Source organism: Salvelinus namaycush, unplaced genomic scaffold, assembly GCF_016432855.1.
Source record: "Salvelinus namaycush isolate Seneca unplaced genomic scaffold, SaNama_1.0 Scaffold85, whole genome shotgun sequence".
Classification (NCBI taxonomy): domain Eukaryota; kingdom Metazoa; phylum Chordata; class Actinopteri; order Salmoniformes; family Salmonidae; genus Salvelinus; species Salvelinus namaycush.
The window spans coordinates 314,524-330,423 of record NW_024061586.1 but is presented as its reverse complement, the minus strand read 5'-3'; the positions used below and the strand labels follow the sequence as shown (position 1 = coordinate 330,423).

The window sequence follows — 15,900 nt, the reverse complement described above, 5'->3', positions numbered from 1 at the left end:
TTTTGAATTCTGCTTTTGTCTTCAAGTCTTTGTCTTATTTAGTGTCTCTTAGATTCTTTATCTTATTTAGTGTCTCTTAGATTCTTTATCTTATTTAGTGTCTCTTAGATTCTTTATCTTATTTAGTGTCTCTTAGATTCTTTATCTTATTAAGTGTCTCTTAGGTTCTTTATCTTATTTAGTGTCTCTTAGATTCTTTATCTTATTTAGTGTCTCTTAGATTCTTTATCTTATTTAGTGTCTCTTAGATTCTTTATCTTATTTAGTGTCTCTTAGATTCTTTATCTTATTAAGTGTCTCTTAGATTCTTTATCTTATTTAGTGTCTCTTAGATTCTTTATCTTATTTAGTGTCTCTTAGATTCTTTATCTTATTTAGTGTCTCTTAGATTCTTTATCTTATTTAGTGTCTCTTAGATTCTTTATCTTATTTAGTGTCTCTTAGAATCTTTATCTTATTTAGTGTCTCTTAGATTCTTTATCTTGAAGTGTCTCTTAGATTCTTTATCTTATTTAGTGTCTCTTAGATTCTTTATCTTGAAGTGTCTCCATTATTAGTTAATGTATTATTATAATCATCTGTTCATTCTTTGTATTTTGAAACATTTTTTAATAAAGGGGTTTGTTGTTGTTGTTTACCTCTCATGATGTTATTGATTATAAATGTTATGATATTGATTATAAATGTTATGATATGGATTATGATGTAGATTATTGTTATGATGTTGTTAGTAGTATAGAGATAATTATGTTATTGATTATAATTGTAATGAGATTTATTATTATGTAGATTTTTGTTAAGTTGCTCTCTAAACTGCCATGTAATCAACTTTATGCTTTTAATAAAATCACTGTCTGTCAGTCTTTTTTGATTTCCCTCTTTGGACAGACTACAACATACAGTATGAATTAACTGAGATCAGTCTTGTGTGATTCCCCTCTTGGACAGACTACAACATACAGTATGAATTAACTGAGATCAGTCTGTGTGATTCCCCTCTTGGACAGACTACAACATACAGTATGAATTAACTGAGATCAGTCTGTGTGATTCCCCTCTTGGACAGACTACAACATACAGTATGAATTAACTGAGATCAGTCTGTGTGATTCCCCTCTTGGACAGACTACAACATATAGTATGAATTAACTGAGATCAGTCTGTGTGATTCCCCTATTGGACAGACTACAACATACAGTATGAATTAACTGAGATCAGTCTGTGTGATTCCCCTCTTGGACAGACTACAGCATACAGTATGAATTAACTGAGATCATTCTGTGTGATTCCCCTCTTGGACAGACTACAGCATACAGTATGAATTAACTGAGATCATTCTGTGTGATTCCCCTCTTGGACAGACTACAACATACAGTATGAATTAACTGAGATCAGTCTGTGTGATTCCCCTCTTGGACAGACTACAACATACAGTATGAATTAACTGAGATCAGTCTGTGTGATTCCCCTCTTGGACAGACTACAACATACAGTATGAATTAACTGAGATCAGTCTGTGTGATTCCCCTCTTGGACAGAGGCTCAGTTAACTGTCATGCTGAAACGCTCATAGAAAAGTCCGTAAGTGTGTGTGTGTGTGTGTGTGTGTGTGTGTGTGTGTGTGTTCAGAACTCTGGTGGTATTAAACCATGATCTTACTAGGTAGTGTCCACTCCAGTACATGTGTAGTGTTGGATGTGTGTCTGTGTACTCCAGTACATGTGTAGTGTAGGATGTGTGTCTGTGTACTCCAGTACATGTGTAGTGTTGGATGTGTGTCTGTGTACTCCAGTACATGTGTAGTGTAGGATGTGTGTCTGTGTACTCCAGTACATGTGTAGTGTAGGATGTGTGTCTGTGTACTCCAGTACATGTGTAGTGTAGGATGTGTGTCTGTGTACTCCAGTACATGTGTAGTGTAGGATGTGTGTCTGTGTACTCCAGTACATGTGTAGTGTAGGATGTGTGTCTGTGTACTCCAGTACAAGTGTAGTGTAGGATGTGTGTCTGTGTACTCCAGTACATGTGTAGTGTAGGATGTGTGTCTGTGTACTCCAGTACATGTGTAGTGTAGGATGTGTGTCTGTGTACTCCAGTACATGTGTAGTGTAGGATGTGTGTCTGTGTACTCCAGTACATGTGTAGTATAGGATGTGTGTCTGTGTACTCCAGTACATGTGTAGTGTAGGATGTGTGTCTGTGTACTCCAGTACATGTGTAGTGTAGGATGTGTGTCTGTGTACTCCAGTACATGTGTAGTGTAGGATGTGTGTCTGTGTACTCCAGTACATGTGTAGTGTAGGATGTGTGTCTGTGTACTCCAGTACATGTGTAGTGTAGGATGTGTGTCTGTGTACTCCAGTACATGTGTAGTGTAGGATGTGTGTCTGTGTACTCCAGTACATGTGTAGTGTAGGATGTGTGTCCACTCCAGTACATGTGTAGTGTAGGATGTGTGTCTGTGTACTCCAGTACATGTGTAGTGTAGGATGTGTGTCTGTGTACTCCAGTACATGTGTAGTGTAGGATGTGTGTCTGTGTACTCCAGTACATGTGTAGTATAGGATGTGTGTCTGTGTACTACAGTACATGTGTAGTGTAGGATGTGTGTCTGTGTACTCCAGTACATGTGTAGTGTAGGATGTGTGTCCACTCCAGTACATGTGTAGTGTAGGATGTGTGTCTGTGTACTCCAGTACATGTGTAGTGTAGGATGTGTGTCTGTGTACTCCAGTACATGTGTAGTGTAGGATGTGTGTCTGTGTACTCCAGTACATGTGTAGTGTAGGATGTGTGTCTGTGTACTCGAGTACATGTGTAGTGTAGGATGTGTGTATGTGTACTCCAGTACATGTGTAGTGTAGGATGTGTGTCTGTGTACTCCAGTACATGTGTAGTGTAGGATTTGAGGCTATGTACTCCAGTACATGTGTAGTGTAGGATGTGTGTCTGTGTACTCCAGTACATGTGTAGTGTAGGATGTGTGTCTGTGTACTCCAGTACATGTGTAGTGTAGGATGTGTGTCTGTGTACTCCAGTACATGTGTAGTGTAGGATGTGTGTCTGTGTACTCCAGTACATGTGTAGTGTAGGATGTGTGTCTGTGTACTCCAGTACATGTGTAGTGTAGGATGTGTGTCTGTGTACTCCAGTACATGTGTAGTGTAGGATGTGTGTCTGTGTACTCCAGTACATGTGTAGTGTAGGATGTGTGTCTGTGTACTCCAGTACATGTGTAGTGTAGGATGTGTGTCTGTGTACTCCAGTACATGTGTAGTGTAGGATGTGAGGCTGTGTACTCCAGTACATGTGTGTCTGTGTACTCCAGTACATGTGTAGTGTAGGATGTGAGGCTGTGTACTCCAGTACATGTGTGTCTGTGTACTCCAGTACATGTGTAGTGTAGGATGTGTGTCTGTGTACTCCAGTACATGTGTAGTGTAGGGTGTGTGTCTGTGTACTCCAGTACATGTGTAGTGTAGGATGTGTGTCTGTGTACTCCAGTACATGTGTAGTGTAGGATGTGTGTCTGTGTACTCCAGTACATGTGTAGTGTAGGATGTGTGTCTGTGTACTCCAGTACATGTGTAGTGTAGGATGTGTGTCTGTGTACTCCAGTACATGTGTAGTGTAGGATGTGTGTCTGTGTACTCCAGTACATGTGTAGTGTAGGATGTGTGTCTGTGTACTCCAGTACATGTGTAGTGTAGGATGTGTGTCTGTGTACTCCAGTACATGTGTAGTGTAGGATGTGTGTCTGTGTACTCCAGTACATGTGTAGTGTAGGATGTGTGTCTGTGTACTCCAGTACATGTGTAGTGTAGGATGTGTGTCTGTGTACTCCAGTACATGTGTAGTGTAGGATGTGTGTCTGTGTACTCCAGTACATGTGTAGTGTAGGATGTGTGTCTGTGTACTCCAGTACATGTGTAGTGTAGGATGTGTGTCTGTGTACTCCAGTACATGTGTAGTGTAGGATGTGTGTCTGTGTACTCCAGTACATGTGTAGTGTAGGATGTGTGTCTGTGTACTCCAGTACATGTGTAGTGTAGGATGTGTGTCTGTGTACTCCAGTACATGTGTAGTGGAGGATGTGTGTCTGTGTACTCCAGTACATGTGTAGTGGAGGATGTGTGTCTGTGTACTCCAGTACATGTGTAGTGGAGGATGTGTGTCTGTGTACTCCAGTACATGTGTAGTGTAGGATGTGTGTCTGTGTACTCCAGTACATGTGTAGTGTAGGATGTGTGTCTGTGTACTCCAGTACATGTGTAGTGTAGGATGTGTGTCTGTGTACTCCAGTACATGTGTAGTGTAGGATGTGTGTCTGTGTACTCCAGTACATGTGTAGTGTAGGATGTGTGTCTGTGTACTCCAGTACATGTGTAGTGTAGGATGTGTGTCTGTGTACTCCAGTACATGTGTAGTGTAGGATGTGTGTCTGTGTACTCCAGTACATGTGTAGTGTAGGATGTGTGTCTGTGTACTCCAGTACATGTGTAGTGTAGGATGTGTGTCCACTCCAGTACATGTGTAGTGTAGGATGTGTGTCTGTGTACTCCAGTACATGTGTAGTGTAGGATGTGTGTCTGTGTACTCCAGTACATGTGTAGTGTAGGATGTGTGTCTGTGTACTCGAGTACATGTGTAGTGTAGGATGTGTGTATGTGTACTCCAGTACATGTGTAGTGTAGGATGTGAGGCTGTGTACTCCAGTACATGTGTAGTGTAGGATGTGTGTCTGTGTACTCCAGTACATGTGTAGTGTAGGATGTGTGTCTGTGTACTCCAGTACATGTGTAGTGTAGGATGTGTGTCTGTGTACTCCAGTACATGTGTAGTGTAGGATGTGTGTCTGTGTACTCCAGTACATGTGTAGTGTAGGATGTGTGTCTGTGTACTCCAGTACATGTGTAGTGTAGGATGTGTGTCTGTGTACTCCAGTACATGTGTAGTGTAGGATGTGTGTCCACTCCAGTACATGTGTAGTGTAGGATGTGTGTCTGTGTACTCCAGTACATGTGTAGTGTAGGATGTGTGTCTGTGTACTCCAGTACATGTGTAGTGTAGGATGTGTGTCTGTGTACTCCAGTACATGTGTAGTGTAGGATGTGTGTCTGTGTACTCGAGTACATGTGTAGTGTAGGATGTGTGTATGTGTACTCCAGTACATGTGTAGTGTAGGATGTGAGGCTGTGTACTCCAGTACATGTGTAGTGTAGGATGTGTGTCTGTGTACTCCAGTACATGTGTAGTGTAGGATGTGTGTCTGTGTACTCCAGTACATGTGTAGTGTAGGATGTGTGTCTGTGTACTCCAGTACATGTGTAGTGTAGGATGTGTGTCTGTGTACTCCAGTACATGTGTAGTGTAGGATGTGTGTCTGTGTACTCCAGTACATGTGTAGTGTAGGATGTGTGTCTGTGTACTCCAGTACATGTGTAGTGTAGGATGTGTGTTGGTGCCTAAAGGGACTCTGTATTTAACACACTTCAACCAGACGACTGTAGCAGCTTCTGTTTTATTGAAGAACAACCGTTGTCTCCATTGAACACAACGTTGTGGTCCAGGTAGTTGTTTTATGATTGACTGAAAGAGGGGGACTTTCAGAGGATTTCTTGATTGGTCAAATGTTGGTTGGCTGAATGTTGGGTCTAGTTGGTTGGTCGTTGGCTTGATGGCTGAATGTCAGTTTTGTTGAACATAGATCCTTGTTGATAGCCTGTTAGTTCTCATTAGGTTGTATTTTGGTTGGTTTTTGGTTAGTTAGACTGGTTCCTAGGAGGAGGAAGAGGAGGCTGAGCTGTAACAGTTTGACATCAGTCTCCTGTTACCTGCTGAGAGAGAGAGGAGAGCGAGAGCGAGAGAGAGGTTATTTGCTGTACATACCATCCTAAGACACACACTATTCCCTATTTAGTGTACTACTTTTGACCAAGTCATGTAACAGTGTAGTAGGGTTTCTCATCACCAAGCAGTATCTACCTCTGGTACCACACATCTACATGTAACAGTGTAGTAGGGTTACTCATCACCAAGCAGTATCTACCTCTGGTACCAAACATCTACATGTAACAGTGGTAGTGTAGTAGGGTTACTCATCACCAAGCAGTATCTACCTCTGGTACCCAACATCTACATGTAACAGTGTAGTAGGGTTTCTCATCACCAAGCAGTATCTACCTCTGGTACCAAACATCTACATGTAACAGTTAGTGTAGTAGGGTTACTCATCACCAAGCAGTATCTACCTCTGGTACCCAACATCTACATGTAACAGTTAGTGTAGTAGGGTTACTCATCACCAAGCAGTATCTACCTCTGGTACCCAACATCTACATGTAACAGTTAGTGTAGTAGGGTTACTCATCACCAAGCAGTATCTACCTCTGGTACCCAACATCTACATGTAACAGTTAGTGTAGTAGGGTTACTCATCACCAAGCAGTATCTACCTCTGGTACCAAACATCTACATGTAACAGTTAGTGTAGTAGGGTTTCTCATCACCAAGCAGTATCTACCTCTGGTACCAAACATCTACATGTAACAGTTAGTGTAGTAGGGTTACTCATCACCAAGCAGTATCTACCTCTGGTACCAAACATCTACATTTAACAGTTAGTGTAGTAGGGTTTCTCATCACCAAGCAGTATCTACCTCTGGTACCAAACATCTACATGTAACAGTTAGTGTAGTAGGGTTACTCATCACCAAGCAGTATCTACCTCTGGTACAAACATCTCCATGTAACAGTGTAGTAGGGTTACTCATCACCAAGCAGTATCTACCTCTGGTACCAAACATCTATATGTAACAGTTAGTGTAGTAGGGTTACTCATCACCAAGCAGTATCTACCTCTGGTACCAAACATCTACATGTAACAGTTAGTGTAGTAGGGTTTCTCATCACCAAGCAGTATCTACCTCTGGTACCAAACATCTACATGTAACAGTTAGTGTAGTAGGGTTACTCATCACCAAGCAGTATCTACCTCTGGTACCAAACATCTACATGTAACAGTGAGTGTAGTAGGGTTACTCATCACCAAGCAGTATCTACCTCTGGTACCATACATCTACATGTAACAGTTAGTGTAGTAGGGTTTCTCATCACCAAGCAGTATCTACCTCTGGTACCAAACATCTACATGTAACAGTTAGTGTAGTAGGGTTACTCATCACCAAGCAGTATCTACCTCTGGTACCAAACATCTACATGTAACAGTTAGTGTAGTAGGGTTACTCATCACCAAGCAGTATCTACCTCTGGTACCAAACATCTACATGTAACAGTTAGTGTAGTAGGGTTACTCATCACCAAGCAGTATCTACCTCTGGTACCCAACATCTACATGTAACAGTTAGTGTAGTAGGGTTACTCATCACCAAGCAGTATCTACCTCTGGTACCAAACATCTACATGTAACAGTTAGTGTAGTAGGGTTTCTCATCACCAAGCAGTATCTACCTCTGGTACCCAACATCTACATGTAACAGTTAGTGTAGTAGGGTTACTCATCACCAAGCAGTATCTACCTCTGGTACCCAACATCTACATGTAACAGTTAGTGTAGTAGGGTTTCTCATCACCAAGCAGTATCTACCTCTGGTACCAAACATCTACATGTAACAGTTAGTGTAGTAGGGTTACTCATCACCAAGCAGTATCTACCTCTGGTACCCAACATCTACATGTAACAGTGTAGTAGGGTTTCTCATCACCAAGCAGTATCTACCTCTGGTACCAAACATCTACATGTAACAGTTAGTGTAGTAGGGTAACTCATCACCAAGCAGTATCTACCTCTGGTACCCAACATCTACATGTAACAGTGTAGTAGGGTTTCTCATCACCAAGCAGTATCTACCTCTGGTACCAAACATCTACATGTAACAGTTAGTGTAGTAGGGTAACTCATCACCAAGCAGTATCTACCTCCTCTTCCCTCCCTCTCAGCTCCTGTTCCTCCCTCCCCCTTCTCTCCCTCCTCCTCTTCCCTCCCTCCCTCTCTCTCCATACCTCAGCATGTTGTCCCGGGGTCAACTGTCTCTGACACTGTTGACACTTCAGACACAGAGGGTGGTAGTCCCGCCCCAATGACCTCTTCTTCTCACCTGGACCAATGGGGAGAGAGGATACCAAGGGTTAGAGGTCAAATGTCTGTCATGGACCAATCTGGTTAGAGGATACTCAAATTGTATTTGTCACATGCGCCGAATACAACAGTGAAATGCTGAATACAACAGGTGTAGACCTCACAGTGAAATGCTGAATACAACAGGTGTAGACCTCACAGTGAAATGCTGAATACAACAGTGAAATGCTGAATACAACAGGTGTAGACCTCACAGTGAAATGCTGAATACAACAGGTGTGGACCTCACAGTGAAATGGTGAATACAACAGGTGTGGACCTCACAGTGAAATGCTGAATACAACAGGTGTGGTCCTCACAGTGAAATGCTGAATACAACAGGTGTAGACCTTACAGTGAAATGCTGAATACAACAGGTGTAGACCTCACAGTGAAATGCTGAATACAACAGGTGTAGACCTTACAGTGAAATGCTGAATACAACAGGTGTAGACCTCACAGTGAAATGCTGAATACAACAGGTGTAGACCTTACAGTGAAATTCATACTTACAAGCTCTTAACCAACATTGCTTTAAAAAGTTTTAAGACAAAATGTGTTCAGTAAACATATATATTTTTTCAGTAATAAATAATTAAACAGCAGCAGTAAAATAACAATAGCGAGGCTATATTGGGGTTCCGTTACAGAGTCAATGTGAGGGGGCAGCGGTTAATCCAGGTAATTGAGGTAATATGTAGGTAGAGTTAAAGTGACTATGTATAGATAGTAAACAGAGAGTAGCAGCAGTGTAAAAGAGGGGTCTGGTGGTCATGTGATCAGATGTTCAGGAGTCTGATGGTTTGGGGGAAGAAGCTGATAAGGAGCCTTTTGGTCCCAGACTTGGTGATCCGGTACCACCTGCCGTGCGATAGAAGAGAGAACAGTATAGGACTAGGGTGACTGGTGTCTTTTACAATCTGTAGGGCCTTCCTCTGACACCGCCTGGTATAGAGGCCCTGGATGGCAGGAAGCTTGGCCCCGGTGATGTACTGGGCCGTACGCACTACCCTCTGTAGTGTCTTGAAGTCGAAGGCTGAGCAGTTGCCATACCAGGCAATGATGCAACCCGTCAGGATGTTCTCGATGGTGCAGCTGTAGAAGCTTTTGAGGTTCTAAGGACCCATGCCAAATCTTTTCAGTCTCCTGAGGGGGAATAGGCTTTGTCATGCCCTCTTCACGACTCTCTTGGTAGCTTGGACCATGCTAGTTTGTTGGTGACGTGGACACCAAGGAACTTGAAGCTCTCAACCTGCTCCACTACAGCCCCGTCAATGAGAATGGGGGCGTTCTTTGTCCTCCTTTTCCTGTAGTCCACAGTCATCTCCTTTGTTTTTTTCACGTTGAGGGTGAGGTTGTTGTCCTGGCACCACACGGCCAGGTCTCTGACCTCCTCCCTGTATGCTGTCTCATCGTTGACGGTGATCAGGTCTACCACTGTTGTGTCATCGGCAAACTTGATGATGGTGTTGGAGTCGTGCCTTGCTCGACAGTCATGAGTGATCAGGGAGTACAGGAGGGGTCTGAGGACGATCCCCTGAGGGGCCCCCGTGTTGAGGATCAGCTTGGCGGATGTGTTGTTACCTACCCTTACCTCCTGGGGGCGGCCCGTCAGGAAGTCCAGGATCCAGTTGCAGAGGGAGGTGTTCAGTCCCAGGGTCCTTAGCTTAGTGATGAGCTTTGAGGGCACTATGGTGTTGAACGCTGAGCTGTAGTCAATGAATAGCATTCTCACATAGGTGTTCCTTTTGTCCAGGTGGGAAAGGGCAGTGTTGAGTGCAATAGAGATTGCAGGTCATGGACCAGTGGGGTTGGAAGATACCAAGGGTTAGAGGTCAAATGGTGTCTGCCATTCAGAGAGAGCTCTGCACTATGACCTGAGAGTTGCTAAGCTACTGGTAATTTACCAAAGTAACTTTGGGAATTTATACTTGAATAACTTTCATAAAATGTATTCCTCTATATGGTGTCTGTGTCCATATTGTCCAACAGACTAATCAATGAAAAAGCATCTAATCAACAACAGCATTATTTTGATGAACTCTATTGACTTATTTAACAACTGACATCAGTTTGGCTCCAACACATTTACAACAAAGACATTTTGACAGTAAAATAAATACAAGTGTTTAAAAAAACATTAAGAATATTTCATGCTGAAACCCTCATATTAAAACTTCTTGTCAATAGGGTGGCGCTGTTTCCACTTTGGAAAACATCGTGCCCAAATTAAACTGCCTCGTACTCTATTCTAGATCGTACAATATGCATATTATTATTACTATTGGATAGAAAACACTCAAGTTTCTAAAACTGTTTGAATTATATCTGTGAGTAAAACAGAACTCATTTGGCAGCAAACTTCCAGACAGGAAGTGAAAAATCTGAAAACGATGCTCTGTTCCAGGGTCTGCCTATTCAATTGCCTAATATTTATCGATATGCATGCACTTCATACGCCTTCCACTAGATGTCAACACGCAGTGGAAGGTGGAATGGGGTGTCTAGCTTGATCTGAGGCCGAACAAGAGCTTTTGGAGTGACTGGTCTGGAAATGTCTTTCTCTTCTCTGGCGCGCGAAGTACCTCGACATTGTCTTCTGAAAAGCGTTAGCAACCTTAGACAACGAATATCTCCGGCTCTGATTTTATTTGATACATGTGATAATAACGTCGTAAAGTAGTTTTTTTCAACCGAGTTTTATCAGTTTATTCAACGTTTATTGGGAGTTTTGGAATTTTCCGTTCTTTGCGTCAAGAGAAAATGGGCATGTTCGCGCCACATGGCTAGCTAAGGTTGCTAATTCGACAGGAGAAAAGGACATTCTAAAACCAAACAACGATTTATTCTGGACCTAGGACTCCTTGTACAAGATTCTGATGGAAGCTCAGCAAAAGTAAGAACAATTTATGATGTTATTTCGTATTTCTGTGGAAAATGTTATTTCTATTCTCCGCCGTTTTGGCGGGCGCTGTCTCGCAATAACGCAAGCTGTTTGTTATGGTGAAGTTATTTTTTTAAATCTAACACAGCGGTTACATTAAGAACCAGTGTATCTTTCATTTGCCATACCACAAGTATTTTTATGTAAAGTTTAGGATGAGTTATTTGGTCAGATTAGGTGAGTGTCCAAGATAGCTCCGGACATTCTGGTGAATCGATGCTACGTATTCACAATGTATAACCACGGTTTGCAGCTCTAAATATGCACATTTTCGAACAAAACACAAGTGTATTGTAGAACCTGATGTTATAAGACTGTCATCTGATGAAGTTGGTCAAGGTTAGTGATTAATTTTATATCTTTTGCTGGTTTTTGCGAATGCTATCTTTGCGGTGGAGAAATGCGGTTGTGTGTTTGGCTGTTGTGGTAAGCTAATATAATGCTATATTGTGTTTTCGCTGTAAAACACTTAAAAAATCGGAAATATTGGCTGGATTCACAAGATGTTTATCTTTCATTTGCTGTACACCATGTATTTTTCATAAATGTTTTATGATGAGTATTTAGGTATTTCACGTTGCTCTCTGTAATTATTCTGGCTGCTTTGGTGATATTTTTGATGGTAGCTGCAATGTAAAACTATGATTTATACCTTAAATATGCACATTTTCGAACAAAACATAAATGTATTGTATAACATGTTATAAGACTGTCATCTGATGAAGTTGTTTCTTGGTTAGTGACTAATTATATCTCTATTTGGTCGGTTTTGTGATAGCTACCTATGCGGTAGAAACATGGTGAAAATATGCGGTTGAGTCTTTGGCTATTGTGGTTAGCTAATAGAAATATATATTGTGTTTTCGCTGTAAAACATTAAAAAAAATCGGAAATGATGGCTGGATTCACAAGATGTTTATCTTTCATTTGCTGTATTGGACTTGTGATTTCATGAAATTATATTATATGATATCCCTGTCGCGTTAGGCTAGGCTATGCTAGTCAGCTTTTTTGATGAGGAGGATCCCGGATCCGGGATGGTGACTCGTTAGAGGTAAAAACACCAATGATATTTACTGAGTTCATGGTTTATATTAAGGTTAATGATTTACAGCTTTATATTATATATATTTTTAAACAATCTTATTTAATTATTGTCTATTTGACATGATAATTACAGACTCATGTGATAAGGCCACACAGAGGGCCAGAGATAATTACAGACTCATGTGATAATACCACACAGAGGACCAGAGATAATTACAGACTCATGTGATAAGACCACACAGAGGGCCAGAGATAATTACAGACTCATGTGATAAGGCCACACAGAGGGCCAGAGATAATTACAGACTCATGTGATAAGACCAGACAGAGGACCAGAGATAATTACAGACTCATGTGATAAGACCACACAGAGGGCCAGAGATAATTACAGACTCATGTGATAAGACCAGACAGAGGACCAGAGATAATTACAGACTCATGTGATAAGACCACACAGAAGGCCAGAGATAATTACAGACTCATGTGATAAGGCCACACAGAGGGCCAGAGATAATTACAGACTCATGTGATAAGACCACACAGAGGGCCAGAGATAATTACAGACTCATGTGATAAGGACACACATAGGGACATAGATAATTACAGACTCATGTGATAAGGCCACACAGAGGGCCAGAGATAATTACAGACTCATGTGATAAGGCCACACAGAGGACCAGAGATAATTACAGACTCATGTGATAATCTGAAGTACCCAAAAAGGCCACTAAGCCAGGTTAGACTATAGGAACCCAGCCTCTTAAGGAAAGGAAGCCAGGTTAGACTATTGGAACCCAGCCTCTGAAGGAAAGGAAGCCAGGTTAGACTATTGGAACCCAGCCTGTGAAGGAAAGGAAGCCAGGTTAGACTATTGGAACCCAGCCTCTTAAGGAAAGGAAGCCAGGTTAGACTATTGGAACCCAGCCTCTGAAGGAAAGGAAGCCAGGTTAGACTATTGGAACCCAGCCTCTGAAGGAAAGGAAGCCAGGTTAGACTATTGGAACCCAGCCTCTTAAGGAAAGGAAGCCAGGTTAGACTATTGGAACCCAGCCTCTTAAGGAAAGGAAGCCAGGTTAGACTATAGGAACCCAGCCTCTTAAGGAAAGGAAGCCAGGTTAGACTATTGGAACCCAGCCTGTGAAGGAAAGGAAGCCAGGTTAGACTATTGGAACCCAGCCTCTGAAGGAAAGGAAGCCAGGTTAGACTATTGGAACCCAGCCTCTGAAGAAAAGGAAGCCAGGTTAGACTATTGGAACCCAGCCTGTGAAGGAAAGGAAGCCAGGTTAGACTATAGGAACCCAGCCTCTGAAGGAAAGGAAGCCAGGTTAGACTATTGGAACCCAGCCTGTGAAGGAAAGGAAGCCAGGTTAGACTATTGGAACCCAGCCTCTGAAGGAAAGGAAGCCAGGTTAGACTATTGGATCCCAGCATGTGAAGGAAAGGAAGCCAGGTTAGACTATTGGAACCCAGCTTCTGAAGGAAAGGAAGCCAGGTTAGACTATAGGAACCCAGCCTCTGAAGGAAAGGAAGCCAGGTTAGACTATAGGAACCCAGCCAGTGAAGGAAAAGAGACCAGTTTAGGGTGTTGGAACTTATCCCAGGATGAAAAGAAGGCTGGTTAGAAAGGAAAGGACACCAGGTTAGAGTATTGGAGAGGAGTCGGTGTGTTAGAGAACAGTCTGCTTCCTCAGAGAAGACACTTCCTGTTGTCTGTGTGTGAGTCATGACAGACTGTTCAGAGCATGGAGACACACACACACACACACACACACAATAGGAAAGGTATAACGATTGAGTTTAGAAAAGATTTGCGAGCGAACGATGCCTCTCAAAAAACCTGCCCTAACAATCTAGTAACTATTCCATGGCATCTCTGACCCACTGTGTGACACTGCAAACACACACACACACACACACACACACACACACACACACTGCACTCACCAAAGTAGACGGGTTTCCCACAGATGGGACAGTAGCCCACCATGATAGATGATATTCCTGACACTGTTATTTAGCAGACAGGAAGTGTGTACGTAGAGAGTGTGAGATGGAGAAAGTGTGTGTAGAGAGAGAGAATGTGTGTGTGAGAGAGTATGTAGAGAAAAGATGTGTGTGTGTGTGTCAGAGAGATGTACAGGAAATAGGTTCAACTCTGTGAATGTGGCGTGTTGTGATGACAGACCCAGGATGTGGTGAGTACCTTGTCACAGCAAGACAAAGAAACATCACTTCAAAAGAAAATTAGAGAAAGAGAGAGAGAGACAGAGAGAGAAAGAGAGAGAGACAGAGACAGAGACAGAGACAGAGAGAGACTCTTGGTGCTGAATAGGGGGAATCAATACAAGTCAGCATATCAAGTTACCTGTTCAGTCCTCTTTTCATCTTTCAACACTTTTCTCTCCAACACCAAGGATTGGGAGACTCATTTTTGAAAAGGGAAACCTGACACCAACCCCACTTCACACACAGAGGAGGGGAGAGGGGGAGATAAGGTGAGGATGAGGGAATGGGGGAGACAGATGGGGGAGAGAGAGGGGTGAGAGAGATAGAGATTATTGACAGACTGGGTTGGTAGAAGGAGACAGGGGAGGAGGGAGAGAGAGGGTGAGGAACATAGTGTGTAAAAGGTGACTAACTTGTCTGTGCAGATGAAGATAGCTGACGTTGACAGCACCAGGGCTCAGCCGTCGAGCGTTACCACAGCTCACACTATTCTCTGATCCATTCTGCATGTTTCCACACAGCGGAGTTCCTGCACATTGTGAAAATCAGGATGTCACACACTGCGGTCACACCCAAACAGCTCTTGGCTGTACGCCCAGGCTTATCACTAAGTTACACAAGACAAGTTTGTATCAGTGAAAAAACAATAGCATTTAAGACAATTCTCTAAGTGAAAAAACAGCGTCAAATTTGTAGTTTACTACCACACCTGTTGAGTTGACTTGGGTAACAGACCTCTAGCTTCTACACCACAGAAAGTTAGAGGTGACTTTCCCAGGTCAATCACTGACAATTAGGTAAGATATTACAGGACACACTATGTGTAACTGCTGCTCTGTCAGCAGTTTCCTGTGGAGTTTTTCTAATGTCAATGTTTCCTGTAGGTAGGTGGGTTTAACTGGTCTGATTTGCTTAACAGTTTGCCACATAATTGAAGTAAGGAAGTAATGAGTTAGAAGTCATATAGCCCAGCAGTATTTCTCACTCTTCAGTCCTCTCTTCATGACAGTAGACTTGTTTCGCTCAGTGGAGCCCCAGTTAGAGACAGATATGATACCTGCAGTGATATTGATGAGCCTATTCTGGAGCACAGGTAGGATGCTGTGCTATACACTTGTGACAGTTACTGAGATATGTTTTGATATATTACCATTTTCAGGGCTAGTAAAAGAACATGCAGCTGGAAGCAGACAGTAAAAATCTGTCTCAAAGCAGGACAATGATGTGATCACCTGTAAATGTACTTTAATGTAGCATAAATGTCCATCTGGGGACAGGCACTAATGTCAGTTAAGGTGTGATGGTCAGTGTTATTAGAACCTAGGTAAGACCCAAATGCAGACAACAGGGTTCAGGCAAAGACAGGTCAAGGCAGGCAGGGGTCGATAGTCCAGAGTAAGGGGGCAAAGGTACAGGACGGCAGGTATGCTCAGGGTAGGCAGAGATCGGTAATCCAGAGGAGGGCTGAGGTACAGATCAGCAAGCAGGCTCAGGCAGAGTGGTCAGGCAGGCGGGCTCAGAGTCAGGACAGGCAGAGTGGTCAGGC

At 42.5% G+C, this 15,900-nt stretch overlaps 1 pseudogene; it reads right to left on the bottom strand.

The window, feature by feature from the left end:
- Positions 1 to 5,575: 5,575 nt before the first annotated feature.
- Positions 5,576 to 14,198, bottom strand: LOC120043052 (annotated as a pseudogene).
- Between the last annotated feature and the right edge of the window lie 1,702 nt (positions 14,199 to 15,900).